This window comes from Eumetopias jubatus, unplaced genomic scaffold (genome assembly GCF_037043125.1).
Source record: "Eumetopias jubatus isolate StellerSeaLion01/CBP00866 unplaced genomic scaffold, mEumJub1_p1.0 scaffold_196, whole genome shotgun sequence".
Lineage (NCBI taxonomy): Eukaryota > Metazoa > Chordata > Mammalia > Carnivora > Otariidae > Eumetopias > Eumetopias jubatus.
Window position 1 is genome coordinate 10,702 of NW_028275002.1, and position 14,187 is coordinate 24,888.

Sequence of the window (14,187 nt, forward strand, 5' to 3'; positions counted from 1 at the left end):
GGCTGGAGGGTGTCAGGGTAGCCACCCTCCGAGGCTCTAGGCTGACAGTGACTGGCAGGAGAGGAGGTGCACCTGATGCAGGAGAGAATCCTCAGGCAGAGAGGAGGGGGCAGGTGCTTCCCCAGCAGCTGGAGGAACTCGGGGTAGCCACCCTCCCAGGGTGCAGGATGGCAGTGGCCGGCAGGGGAGGAGGCACCTGGTGCAGGAGAGAGCCCTCAGGCAGAGAGGAGGGGATAGGCTCTCCCCCAGCAGCAGGTGCACTGGGGCAGGCTGAGGGGGCATCCGTGGACAGCAGTGCCTGCAGCTGGGGTCTCCACACAGACCCCCTCCTCAGGCTCAGCACAAGCTTGTCTGGATGGCCTTTGTCCCCCAAATACGAAGTCTGGCCCAGGACCCTCCTCAAGCCCTGACTCCCAATCCTTTGACCTCAGCTCAAGTGACAAGAAATGGCCAATAGTTTAGGTGGGGTTGGGTGCACAGGGACATTCGCTTTTCTGGCCCATGCTGTAACATTGCTGGCATTTTAAAGATCTCAGGGCTTTGATTCAAAAACGGTAGGATGCCGGGGACCCCAGTCGGCTTTCGGGAAACCTGCCTCTGGGCCTTGCAGCCCTCCCATCCCACCAGTTCTGCTCAGAATCCCTCCAGGTCACAGACCCACAGTCTTGGCTCCTCAGATGGCCCGGACGATGCACCTTCAAAAAGCGATCCCGGTGGGGCAGCAGGACACACTGTGGATTCCAGCAAATACACCTCCCAGAAACTGAGGGTGCCGCTGGACGAGCTGTCTGAAAACAGCCATGTCAGGGTTCCAGGAAGATACCAGAGGCACAGGAGTAACTGAGGAGCATCTGAAGGTCAGGTAGGGGCAGTCAGAGCTTCCAGACCCTTCTTCCCTAAAGCTCCTCATTCCTCAGCCTTTCTTCCGGTGATTCTGCCTGGTTTCTATTTGCCCCAACTGTTATCCATTGCCTTAGGCAGCAGAGACTCACGTATGCCTTTAAATGTTTTGGACATTGAATGTCCTCCAGTAGCCACTTCACTACTGGGAAAGTTGGTAGCAAGCAAGAAGTCCCAGAGGACTCCAAGGGTCTGGACTTGGTGTTTCCCTCTCCTGAGATGGGGACACCTGTGGGAGGTGCAGGTGGTCAGCTGGGGGAGGGGGGCAGGCACCTGACGTGGACAGATGGGGCATAGGTGAGGCCCGAGGCCCCCGGGGTATGTGCCTGGCATCTGGACTGAACCGGTCTTCAGAGCTGCAGACTGGCTGGGATCATCTTCAGCTGAGGAGGAAGGTGAGGGGAACAGAGGGGACTGAGGAGGTTCGGCTCAGACAGGAGAGGGCTGAGCCACACTTTTGGGGGAAAAGTGGGGTCAGGTTCAGGCTCACAGGGACAGACCTTGAGGCCATTATGCCATGTGAAATAAGCCAGTCCCTAAAGGACCGACACTGGAGGACCCCACTTGTGAGGGATGGAGAGCACTCCCATCACAGAGGTGGAAGGAGCTGCTGGGTGCCGGGGCTGGGGAAAGGGAATGGGGGGTTAGGGTCTCGTGGGTAGAGGTTCAGTTGGGGATGATGAAAACATTGTGGCAATGGACCGGAAGTAGCCGGTGCAGAACAGGGAATATACTTATTGCCACTGAAACGCGCTTCATGGTATCAACTGTATGTCCATTATACCACAATACAAAAGAAGTGAGTCAGGACGTCGGGGCCGTCACAAATTCCTGGAGGGCCCAGGAGCAGGGAGCCTGTATCTTAGTTCTCGCTCTCACGCTCTGCCCCTTGTTGGGTGACTGAGCTCAGTAAGTGCTTGCTAAGACACAGTGCAGGCAGCTGGTCCAGAGAAAGTGCACAAGTGCAAACCCACTGGTGGGCACTGAGGAATCCCAAGGGGACGTGCATCCAGACGGAGCGAGTGCCCACATTTCACAAACACCAGCATAGAAATAGCCATTTATTTTTTTTAAAGATTTTATTTATTTATTTGAGAGAGAGGGAATGAGAGACAGAGAGCACAAGAGGGAAGAGGGTCAGAGGTAGAAGCAGACTCCCTGCTGAGCAGGGAGCCCGATGTGGGACTCGATCCTGGGACTCCAGGATCATGACCTGAGCCGAAGGCCGTCGCTTAACCAACTGAGCCACCCAGGCGCCCAGAAATAGCCATTTAAAACCAAGGCAGGAACCTTATATAGCCCAGAGGGCTCCACGCTCCTGGAGGCCGAGCTAGTGGCCACGGCCAAGGCCTCCAGTGGTGAGGGCACTGGGGGGTCTGAGAGGTGGCCCGGCACACCCTGACCCTGAAGCCCCATGGCTGCGGTGAGGTGTAAGGACTGGGAGGGAAGACCCGGCCAGCACCTGTTCTGGCTCCATGGCTGCTACAGGGCTGCTCCCAGCCCCAACAGGCAATGTCTGTTTAGAACCAGAGAGAAAACCTTTTCCCTTAATTGTTCTTTTTAAAGATGGTTGCTCAGCATTGACACAGAAAAACATCTGACATAAAACTGGAGCCGTTCACAGCTGCAAATGACCCCGAAATGATCAAAATGTAGTGACCACAAAGAGAGGAACGTGTGCCCCCAGGCAGGCCTCCTGTGCACAGGGGTGCCTGGGGCATTGGCGTGCCCGTGCAAGCAGTGCTGGGCTCCACAGTTTCCCTCAAGGGGACAGAAGTAGGAATCTGCTCTGACAGCTCCGCTCAAGGCAGCACCCCCTGATGGAGACGGGGGCAGCCCCTCGTGACTTCCAGATGTCCTGGTGATTCTTGGGCACAGCCACAAATCTCAGCTTCTTCATGACCCAGGGAATGATGGGGGGCCGGCCCAGCAGCCTCGGGTCCCGCAGGTCCTCCAGGGGACAGCCCAGCAGCTGCGGGTCCTGCATGGCCTCTGGGGGCAGCCCCTCATGAGTTCTGTGTGTCCTGGTGATTCTTGGGCATGGCCCGAATCTCAGCTTCTTCATGACTGGGGCCAGCCCAGCAGCCGCGGGTCCCACAGGTCCTTCAGGGGACAGCCCAATACCGTGGGTCCCATAGCTCCTCTGGGGACAGCGCCTCATGAGTTCTGGGTGTCCTGGTGATTCTTGGGCACAGCCATGGATCTCAGCTTCTTCATGACCCGGGGAATGATGGGGGCCAGCCCAGCAGCCGTGGGTCCCACAGGTCCTCCGGGGACAGCACCTTGGTGGGCCTGTGGTCCAGCAGGTACCCGTTCAGGTGGCTCTTATCAGGCCACACGGCCTCAATCCCATTGGCCCAGTTGGCCACCATCGCCTGGTGACAGGCCAAGGTCAGTCGGGGAACCTCCACCGCCAATTCCCCAAAAAGGCCCCCATGTAGTAAAAGTTGCCCTGGTCCCTGGGGATGTGGGTCTGGGACTGTGGCCAGCACTCGTAGCTAAAGTCCTCATGGGCTGCCCAGTAGAAACCGGGGTGTGGGGTACCAAAGAGGGGGGACAGGATCTCCATGCCCTCATGGTCCCAGAACTTCATTCCCGCATCCACGTCCACGCACACCAGGTCTTCCATGTCACAGAGGAAGCGCTGCTCGCAGAAGCGGCTGATCATCGCTCTGTGCCACATGGACACATCCTGCCAGAGCAGGACGCCACAGACCTCGACGACCACCACCCTCCGGCCCTCCCAGAGTGGCACACGGGGCACAGCAACCAGCTGGTCGGTGAAGACGTAGTAAGTGACCCCGTGTCCACCATGAGGACCACCACCCTCCGGCCCACCTGGAGGGGCACACGGGGCCCGGCAGCTGGCTGATTGGTGAAAACCTAGTAGGTGACCCCGTGCCCCACCATGAAGTGCTTCTCTGCTGTCTGCAGGAACAGCTCCAGGAAGACCACGTATCCACAGGGGCAGTGCACAGGGCAGGAAGAGGGTCACTGCCAGAGGCTGGCAGCAGGACCCCAGAGTTGGGGGCCATGGACGTGTGTACCTTCTTCAAGGGGGCAGGCCCTGGGCTGCTTTAAGCAACAGCCACCTCCTGGCCTTCCTGAGTGAATCTGTCAGCAGGACCTCCCTAATGTCTGTTCCCAGAGATGGGGGCCATCAGCAGCCTGACTTCCAAAGGGGAGCCTGAGGCTTTGGAGGCTGGAAACCCATGCAGCCCCACAGTCAGCATGCTGGAGCCAGGAACACTCCCCCTGTGCTGAGCTCCTGGGCAAACCCTGTAGGTGCCCTCCACTGGCCGCCCCCCCTGCAGATCCCGTCCCCACCTTCCAGGAAGGAAGCACCTTTGGGCACAGCCCTCATTTCTATGTCTTACAGAGCAGCTAGAATCAGCAGGGCCGGCCACCTGTCCCACTTTGCTTTGAGTGGGCTGCCGCTGGCCCCCGCAGACCTGTCTCCACTTCCTGTAGGGTCCTCCCTGGAAGGCTAGTGGGCATCCTGCTGACAAGGTGCTCAGTAAGCCACCGGTATTCCTAGGAGGGGTCACCCTCAAACTCTGCCACATCAGGAATCAGGTCCAGCCCATGGACAGGGAAGGCAAAAGACGACACCAGGAAGAGAGGGGGCTTTCTTAGTCCCCAGCCTTGAATCCAAGGGTGTAAGCTTCCAGGTCCAGTCTACATCTCCCCGGCCCCAAAAGGTTCAAAGTCTTGTCCGACCACGTCCCATGGCTGGTCCCCCTTTAAGGGTACTACCTGCTCCCCCCTGTGAGGACAGCAACTCCCCCATTGTCAGCAAGTGTGGTGAGCCCCTCTGAGACTGATTTTTTTGTGCAGACACTAAGGCTACTTCCCTGGGCCTGCCCCATACCCGGCACGTTAGTAAATCGCTCACACAGGGAAGGCGGGCACTACATTTAAAGAGGGGATAAGCACACTCAACATGAGTCAGGTCACCAGAGGGCAAGCGCAGACCCAGCCAATGGGGGAACAAGCCAGATATGAAGCAGGGGGATAGAAGGGTGATCCTGGCAGAGGGCACAGCAAAAGCAAAGGCTTGCAGTCAGGCCCAGGGCACATGTGGGACGACCACACACTTGGGTGGCCCACAGAAGGGGGGGCCGTGGTGGAAGAGGTGAGGCTGGAGAGGACGGGCAGGGGGGGAGCAGACCACAGAGAGGCCCAAAGGTTATGTTCCGAAAATATCACTCTAGTTACCAGAGGAGAATGGGTTCTGTGCAGCAGAGGACAGGGAGACCCTAACGCTAACCCTAATCCCTAACTCCTAACCCTAACCACTACTACCAACCCCACAAAATCAGCAAAATACCTTCCTGTGCCTTTCTTAAAAGAGATGTAAGAAGCCAGATCAGAAGAACTGCAAAACCAAGAGCTCATAAATAGACTGTGCACCCTAAGCAAGTGACTCTGCACAAACACCTCAAAGGTTATTCAATGGAGTGAAACAAGCAATGTTATACAGCACAATGAATTTTTAAATAAAAACATGTGGTCATATTAATTGATGCAGAAAATGTTCTAACCAAAGTCCAATGTCTGTTGCTGATATAAATACTCACGAAAGCAGGAATAAGGAGTAATTTTCTCATTAAATCTCCAGCAAACACCATGCTTAAGTCTGAAGATGGACAGCTCTACTCTGAAATCAGGAACAAGGACAAGATGCTGGTTTTCACCTGTTGCTCAATATTGGACTGAAAGTTCTACCCAGAAGGATAAGCCAAGAAAGAAGGCATCCACATGTGAAAGGAAACACTAGAACTCTGTCTATTCAGAGACCAGGGATGACATCATCTTATATAGAGCTTCCAAAAGAATCAACAAAAAATGATTACAGCCAGTTACCTAATTCAGCAAAGTTACAGGACAAACTATCAATACACAAAAATCTCTCTTATTTGTATACACTAGCAATGAATCATCCAAAAAGGAATTTAAGAAAACAATTCCATTTTAGGGAACATCAACATTAACCAAATATTTAGGAATAGATGTAATCAAGGTGCACGTCTTGTACACTGAAAGTTACAAAACATTGCTGAAAGAAAGTAAGGGAAACCTAAATAATTCTGAAGACACCCCATGGTGATGAAAAGATATACTATTGATAAGATGGCAATAGTACACAATGCAATGTGGAAATTCACTGTGTTCCCAAGAAAATTCACAAAGGCCTTTGGGAAGAAATGCACAAGCTAATCCTAACAGTCATATGGAATTTCAAGGGACCACAAGATAGCCAGAACAATCTTGAAAAAGAAAACCAAAGGTGAAAGGTCAAACTTCCAAAGTTCAAATCTTAATACAGAGCAACAGTCAAGAAAACGTTGTGATACTGTCGTAAAGGTATGCATTCACCCTGAAGCAAATAATACATTATATGTTAATTAATTGAATTTAAATTTAAAAAGTTTTTAAATAAATAAATAAAATAACAATTTTTATTGTTATGCATACCCTTTTAAAAAGGTATGCATACAGATCAGTGGGATTTAACTGAGACCAGAAATAAACCCCTTCTTCTATGGTCCACTGAATTTTGACAAGGGTGGACAACATTACGTTGGGGGACAATTGGTTATCCATGTGCAGAGGAAGGAAACTGGACCCTTACCTCATACCACATAGAAACATTAGCTCAAAATAAGTAAAGGTTTAAATGTAAGAGGTAAAATTATAAACTCTAGAAGAAATAAATGGGGATAAATCTTCATAACCTTGGATTTAGCAATGCTTTTAGCTCTGGCACCAAAGCATAAGAAAAGAAAGAAAAAATAGATAAAATAATATCCTTAAAATTAAAAATCTTTTCAGCACGCCTGGGTGGCTCAGTCAGTTAAGCATCTAACTTAATTCTGGCTCAGATCATGATCTTAGGGTCATGATATCAAGCCCCATGTCAGGCTCCACGCTGAGCGTAGGGCCTGCTTGAGAGTCTCTCTCCCTCTCCCTCTGCCCCCGACCGATCGCACACGCTCTCTCCCTTGCTCTTAAAAAAAAAAGTAAAAAAAAAAAAAATTACAAATCTTTGTACATCAGAAGTGACAATCCTGAAAGTGAAAAGACAGCCCCCAGAGGGAAATATTTGTACATGATGTATCTAGTAAGTCTGTTGTCCAGAATATGTAAAGAGCTTTTACAACTCCTCAACAAAAAGACAACCTAGTTTTAAAATAGACAAAGGACTTGGATAGACCCTTCTCCAGAGAAATCACGGGGAGTTGGGTGTTTAATGCACACAGAGTCTCCCTCGGGGAGAATGAACATGTTCTGGAGAATGAGGTACAACCGTGGGAACTCAGCTAAGGCCAGAGCATTGTGTACCTGAAATGTTTTAGGTGGTAAAGGTTATTTATGTTTAGTCACGGTGAAAAAGTGAATGAAGGACTGATGCATGTCACCACGTGGATGGACACTGAAAACAGCCCAAGTGACAGAAGCCAGACAGAAAATGCCACTCAGATTAGCGCCGTCTGTAAATTGGCTCTAAATCCATCCTTAAATCCTTAAATCCATCAGAGTTGTGCGAATAAGGGAAAGTCTCAGAGCAGCTCCAGGAAAAGAAAACTGGATCTGAATGGAAAAGGCCATTTCGGATGTGGGGCAGGTGGTGGCAGTGGAAGTGGGCCTGTGGTCTGGGTTATAATGTGGAGAGTGTAATGGTTTCCTCATTTACGGGTATGTGGTGGTTCCGCGGGACAGTGTCCCTGTTTGGGGTAACACGCACGGAAGCACCCCGTGTGAAGTGGTAAATGTGGTGAGGAGACGACAGCCGGGGTCTGAGTGTGGAGATAAAGCGTATTTGTGCTGCGGTGACAGGTTGACCGCGCTTTGAAATCACCGCAGAGTCCACGACTCTTCAAACCGCCACGGCGGCACCAGGTCACGGAAGCAGAGACGACACCAGACTGTGACGGAGGCCGCGCCCTCCCAGACCCGGTTCCCCCACCGCGGAGAGCCCACCGGCCCTTGAAGGAGGCCACGTGGTAGCGAGAGACTCGCGGGAGGATTCAATCAGCAGCCCCCGTGTCTCGGGTGCAGCAGAAGCAGTGGGATCTGGAATTCCCATTTTCCACAACCCTCCCCCAAAACCTGGTTAGAACTGTGAAAATGCAAGACGGGCACCTCAGGAACGTGGACTGGGGACGCCAGCGGGGAGGCCGGAGGGGGGAGCCCGCCGCTCAGGGTCAGGGACGGGAACGGCCGTCAGTCACAGGCCCGGGGTCGGAAGCCTCCACGGCAGACACCCGTCAGTCGCAGGCCCCGGAGCGGAGGACGCAGGTGTCCGCTCCTCCAGGAACCCCACGCTCCCCGCAGCTCAGGGGGGCGAGCCGCCGTCACCGCGAAGCCGGCTTCTCTCCGGCGGACTTCCCGTCGGAACAGCGCCCCCCGCTGCCTCCTCCTTCCCCACGACACGCTGTTCCTCTCCGTCCTTTCTCGTCCGCGATGTGGCCGGAGCTGGCTTGTCCCGGACGGCAAGTCTCTGCTCCTCCCAAAGAAGCCCATTTTGCTGGTAAAACGACCGGCACTTTCAGTTTAAGGTCAACAGGACGGATAAACTCGGTAAGTTGGCCAGGAGCAAACCCGAGAGACAAAAATCCGGTGCATTTCCAGGCGCTCCTCACACACCGTCAGGACGAGACCCGCGGAGCACAGGCTCCTTCACAGCCGCATCGAGAAGAACCACACACCGAGGAGCACACGTCCCCAGGAGCCGACACACCTGCCCTCCGACCCCGTGAGACACGGACCGCGGACGTCGAGGGAGACTCGCCGGGAAGACGCCCCGCGCTCAGGGCAGAGCGCACGCTGCGGACACGTCTACTCTCCCCCCGCCGTCCGCCGAGTCCGCGCCGCCGCTACGGGCCTCCAGCGGGGTCTTCGCAGACACGGAACCCACAGCCCTGACGCGGGTGTGGACGCGGGGAGGAGCCGCGGGGCCGAGGCGGGGGAGCCGGAGCACAGCGGCGGGCGGCGGGCCCGGACCGCAGACCGCGGGAGCAGCCCCAGGAACCGACTCCGGGTGCGCGTGGACACGGACGCGGGGGCCGCCGAGCGGATCCGAGGCCGGAGAGCGGAGCCCCGACAGCCCCGCGCACGGCACCGCGGGGACCCCACGTCACCGCACACAGAGCCACGGACACCCCGCGGTCTGCGCACCCGCCCTTCCTCCGCTGCGTCCTGTGAGCTCGGGCCCCCTCCGCGGTCCCCGCTCAGACGGCTTCTCCTCACCTCCTCCTCCCGCGGCGGGGCCTGAGGAGGCCGGGCTCCTGTCCTTGCGGACGCCGCCCCGTGTCCTCTAGAAGCCTCCACAGCGAGTCCTGAGGAGCACGGGCTCCTGTCAGCGTGGACGCGCCCCACGGCCCCCAGAAGCCTCCACCTCAGGTTCTGAGGAGGTCCGCCCCTGTCCCGGCGGCTGCGCAGGCCGGGCTCTGGGCTCCGGGCGGGAGCTGCGGTCGTGCGCCCTCTGCAGGCGGGGGAGGCAGTGCAGGACAAGGTGAGCTCCCCGCTCAATGGAAGCACCTGCTCGCTCCCTGGGTCCAGCTGAAGCCATTAAATTCTGAAAATTCAAGCTGAATGGAGCCCAATATCCCCCCAACTTCTCCAAAAATAGCTAAGGAACAATTAATTGGAAACAATACGGAATGACAACAGTCCCTGACCAGAACAGTGCCACTGAACATGACCCTGGCCCTGACTGAACATGATTCCGACCCAAACTTGATCTCAAGCTGGTCCTGACCCCAGGCCAAGACCCTAACCCTAGCCCCCAAACCCGAACAATGTTCACGATAATCACAAGGTAGAAACCATGCAAATGTCCATCCATGGTGAATGCATAAACCAAGTGTGGTCAAGGGTTTGGGTCTGGGTTCAGGTTCAGGTTTGGGTCAGAGGTCTAGATGAGGGTTTGGGTTTAGGATCAGGGTGAGGGTGAGGGTTTTGGGTGAGGGTGAGGTTAATGGTTAGGATTAGAGCATAGGGCTTTAGGCTTATGATTTAGGGTTTAAGACTTAGGGCTTAGGGGATAAAGTTCAAGGTCACATTTGGGGTTTGGGTTCTTGCTGGGATTTGGGTTCAGAGCTCATGACTCAAGAGTTCTGGTTCAGGGTTTGGGTTCGTGGTTCAGGGCTTGGGTTCAGAGTTCAGGTGTGGGGTTCAATTTCCGGTTTGGGATTCAGGGTTCCAGTTTGGGGTTTAGGGTCATGTTAGGTTTTAGGGTTAAAGTTAGGTGTTAGAGTTAGGTTCAGGGATCACACATGTTCTTCAGCTGTCATCATGGACACAATTTCTATCTGAAGTTTCTAAATCTGAAATCTATTTAGTCTGGGTGTCAGGAGCTTGTTCAGAATTTAGGGTCACAGTAACTGACTACCAACAGCATTCTGATCCTAGAGTCTCCCAGTCACCCAGAAGCTGCTTTTTTCTTGGTTCAAACATACACTTTGCAGAGAAGGGTGAGCTAGAGCCAAATTTGGGATGATTTCACAATGGTAGAGGAGTGAAACCAAATATTGTGGAAATGATCACGGAAAATGAAAGAGGAGACAAATAATTTGTCGACTCCTGATTCTTCCACAATAACAAAGACCAAGTTCCCAATAGAGTCTGATAATGTTCCCTAGGAAAGACTATGGTACTCATTACCGATACCACAGAAAAGGCCCCCTCCCCTGGTTTAAACTAAGAATCACAGGAGGATACTTCCTATTTTTTGTCAAAAATACAATTTTATTCTTTGGGTGTTCCAGTGTACAATTTGTAGAGGCATTGCCAACATTTTCCGTTCTCAAACACTCATCCGCACACGGATAAAATGCAGGCAACATTGTAGTGCACTGCTCACTGGGGGACCAAGAAGAAGGAGGGCTATTAGAAGTAATAAAACTATATCTACTATTAAACTCAGAAAAAGCGCTCTTTACGGGCCCTTAATGAGGATTCCTCTCCATAAGATCTCACATCTCATCGTATGGAACCGACCCATAAATATCATCAATAACAATAGCCTGCCGACCACTGTAGCCCCCCTGCCATTTCCCTATGGGATTGTAATACACACTCCAACCGCTAGAGACAACTTCAACAGCGGAACACGACTTGCCCACCCCCGGGGGACCAACTGTTACAGTGATGTAAAAAAATCCCACTCCTTGGAAATCCCAGCCGTTAGGACAAAGGCACAGAAACCACACCCACAACTTAATAAAGGACAGGCATCTCGTTACCAGATGCTGCAGATCACCACCCCTCTCACGAAGTCACTCCACAGAAGACTCGAGATCTGTGCTCTCCCCAGGATTACAAGATGCACCACATTCTTCCAATACTCCACCCTTAGAACAAAACCTTTAACTGTCCTCATCAGTCCCGTGTGCAGGCTCACAGTGAGCCCTGAGAAAGCCAGACACCTTCTTAAGAGCACTCAGCCTCTCGCACCTATCCTAGCAGATGGAGGTTGCCACTCTCCCCGACTTCTGTACCAACTAGAAAATACTTTGAACAAGTCTTGTCATACTCCATGCAAAAAGCATATTCTTCATCTGCAAAATTATTGATGATGAAACACCACGGATTCCTCGCACCTTCTTGAACCTGGGTAAATTGTAGATACAGGTTGGCCAGAGCTATTATCCCCAATCCCCATACCACCCCCCCCTCCGCACACACACACCCTTACCTTGTGCATTCCAGACCAGTTTCCATCAACTTTGCTCATTCTCATCCATTGTCTCTGCAGAATAGTACGGTAGTACCGAGGTGCCAGGATTGAGGTACTAGGTACTAAGCCAGCACCTTGGAACCACTCACAACCAGAAATCAATATTCGTTTATCAACAGATGCATCACAGAAGATGTTGCCACCACAGCAATTAGAAAAGTTGTTACAACAGAGGACCTAACAACCTGTACCAGTCTCCACGGCCCCACTCCCTGGCTCCAGGGATTGGCTCCTCAATGGGCATGTGACCTGGTCCCTGCCAGCGGGGTGACAGAAACCTCGGGTCTCGGCCTGCAGAGCAAAGCACGGGGTGGACCACCCAAGCCAGGGGCTTTTCCATCACGAGGGCAGCAGGGGCCTAGGCCTGGCCAGTGCCAGTGCCACAGAGGGCCCAGGAAGCCAGGGGTTTGATAACATTGCTAAGGGCTGAAGCAAACTCGTCCTGAAGCCCACACATGCTAGGTCCTCCCCTGACTCATGAACTATAAATGTGCTCATGGTCTTGGCCTGAACAAGATGACCATCTGTGTGGTATATAACCCGCAGATATACCCACCAGGCAATGGGGATATACTCAGCCAAACAATACCTACATATACTTCAACCACAGACAAACATCTTGTGGGACGCTTGAGGCATTCAGATAAATGCAGGGGAGTTCCTGAGGCCTTAATTGTTGGTCAGTCTCGCTATCATCTTTCCTTTCAAGTTTAGGGGCCAGGGTCAGGCAGGTTTGATCCCAATGTATGCCCACACTGCCATTTGAAAATAAGACCCCTCTCCCCCACTGTCCATCAGGTCGCAAGTCTGGGGTGTGGGAAACTACCACCCATGGGCCAAATGTGACCTACCCCCTGTATTCTGTAAATAAAGTGTGGCTGGAACATTAGTTATGGATGGTCTGTGGCTGCTTTCAAGCCACAATGCAAGAGTGGAGTCATTGCCAGAGAGACCACGTGGATTGCAATGCCTAACAGAAAATCTTTACAGAAGACTTTACAGAAAAGTCTGTGCAGATCCCTGTTCTAAAAGGTAATATTATCATGTCACTCCTTTGAGTAGAACGTAGAGCCTTCTGGGTAAAATCTGATTTCTTCACCCCCACAGGCAAGGACTTCCATCATTTTAGCCAGAACTCCATATCCATTCTCCTCCATTGATACCTTTAATGGCACATCTACATATCTGCAGCCCAATGGGAATTCACTGCAGTTTACATGATAGTGATGCTCAGAAACAGAGGTGCAAGTGTGAACACGTGAGTGTGAGCGTGTGTTGACTCTTTGTTAGCCACGGTATGCAAGTAGAACACAGTACAGTAGCATGCTTTCTGTCTCACAGGGACGGCCACATTATGTGGTTACATAATGATATCAGAAAGAATCCACCTTCACAGAACAAACTCCATCTGGCAGGACTCTCAAAACCCTTGTCCTGAGCACTATGCTCCACCGAGGCTGGGGGCACACAGAGGAACAGAGACTCACCCTGCCCATCAGGGTTTTGAAGGAGGCCTGCTGTTCCAGGACAAAAGATTCCGAAACCATTCATCTACCTGTCATCCAGCCAGGCAGCTGTGAGAGAGATCTACTCCTAGCAGAGGACAGATGGAGAGACAACACATTACAGCATGGTGTGACAAGTGCCACTGCAGGGGATGCTCAGGAGGACTGGGGTGTGCAGGGTTGGCCAGAGCAGGGGCAGTGGGACGAGGAATGCTCCAGGAGGATGTCACAGTTGTGTCCTTGTGTGGCTACACGTGTTAGTGTGACTGGGCTTTGGCCACACAGGAAATGACAGGTCGGGGGGCAGGGCAGGGTGTTGCTGAACTGTCTTCTATAAGGCAAAAGTTTATTAATGAGATTTCTTTCAGTACAATTTCATTTTACATGCTTTTATGAGTCCCTAATGCTGGTTGTATATGACATGAGGTAGGTAGTTCGCCATTTCTTTCAAGTCTGAGGTACCAGGGACAGAGCACACTTGAGATTTATTTTTGTGGCTTTCACAGTATGACTTTTCCCGCCTTTATATCTGACCCAAGGACAGGAAACAAAGGCAGCACAGATCTGCACACTTTGAAATGTCAACAGAAACCTCCAAACCCAGGTTCTCACAGGAGCTAAAGTTTAAGGACCAGGATGACAGGGTGACAAAAAGGGGAGGCAGATAGCAAGTAACCAAAAGGAGATGCCATGTGTCTGTGAGCTGGCCACCTTCTCCACCTGTCGGAAGGAAGCCATGCTGAGAGGAGGGAGCCACACCTGGGCCTGGTCCCTCTCGGCTGCCCTTGAGCCTAGAAGAGGATGTGCTGAGCTGGGTGTGGGTACAGTGGGGAGATGGGCAGCTGGCCACAGATGCTACCTGCCAAGTACCTGTAGGAGCAGCTCCAGGTCCTCAGCTAAGGTTAAGCAATAATTACGTTTAGTTACATATTTACTGTGACAGGAAAGGTGCTTAGTGCTTTGAGTGACTATATTCTCTCCCGTTTAATTTTTTAAAAACACTTTATGGAGTGACGACTGACATACAAAATGCTGTAC

General features: G+C 52.6%; 1 pseudogene; it reads right to left on the minus strand.

The window, feature by feature from the left end:
• Positions 1-2,506: 2,506 nt before the first annotated feature.
• On the minus strand, positions 2,507-3,864 carry LOC114204314 (histo-blood group ABO system transferase pseudogene; annotated as a pseudogene).
• Positions 3,865-14,187: the final 10,323 nt, after the last annotated feature.